Here is a 702-nt window from a genome sequence, read left to right as displayed (position 1 = left end):
CCAGCTATTGTGAGTAGAGTATCTACAAAAGTTCATGGACAAGTTTCTCCATTGTGAGAGTTGTTTGAGTATATGCCCAAGACTGACCATGTTGGAGATACATTTTTAGCTCTTTGAGGGCTCTCCACACTGATTTCAATAATGACTACACAATTTCCATTCCCACCAGCAGTGAATAAAATCCTCTTTCACCACATCCTCACCAACATTTGGTATCATTTTTTTTTTTTGGATTTTATTCATTCAGGCTATGGTGAGATGAAATTTCAAATGAATTATCATTTGGAATTCCGTAATAGCTAAAAATGTTGAAAATTTTCTCTGGCATTTTCATTTTATCTCCTGAGAATTTTTGTTCAGTTCCTTGTCATAATTGTTAATCAAGTTCCTTCATTTCTTGGTGTTATATTGTGGTTTCTTCAAATATTCTAGATTCAAACCTTGTGTCACATGTATTGTTGAAGTTTTCCCCCATTCTGTAGGCTGCATCTTCAGTTGAATGATGGTGTTCTTTACTGTATGAAAGATTTACAGTTTATGAGGCTTCATTTGTCAGATGTTGGTTTTAATGCCAGCACTATCAGGGTCCTGCCTGGAAAGTTTATTCCTATGTCCCCATAGTCTAGTGACCTCCATACTTTCTACTCTATGAGATTCAGTGTATTGGATTTTATGTTGAAGTCCTTGATACATTTGGAGCTA

Source organism: Nannospalax galili, unplaced genomic scaffold (genome assembly GCF_000622305.1).
Source record: "Nannospalax galili isolate Female #2095 unplaced genomic scaffold, S.galili_v1.0 scaffold3804, whole genome shotgun sequence".
Classification (NCBI taxonomy): domain Eukaryota; kingdom Metazoa; phylum Chordata; class Mammalia; order Rodentia; family Spalacidae; genus Nannospalax; species Nannospalax galili.
This window is presented reverse-complemented; position numbering follows the sequence as displayed.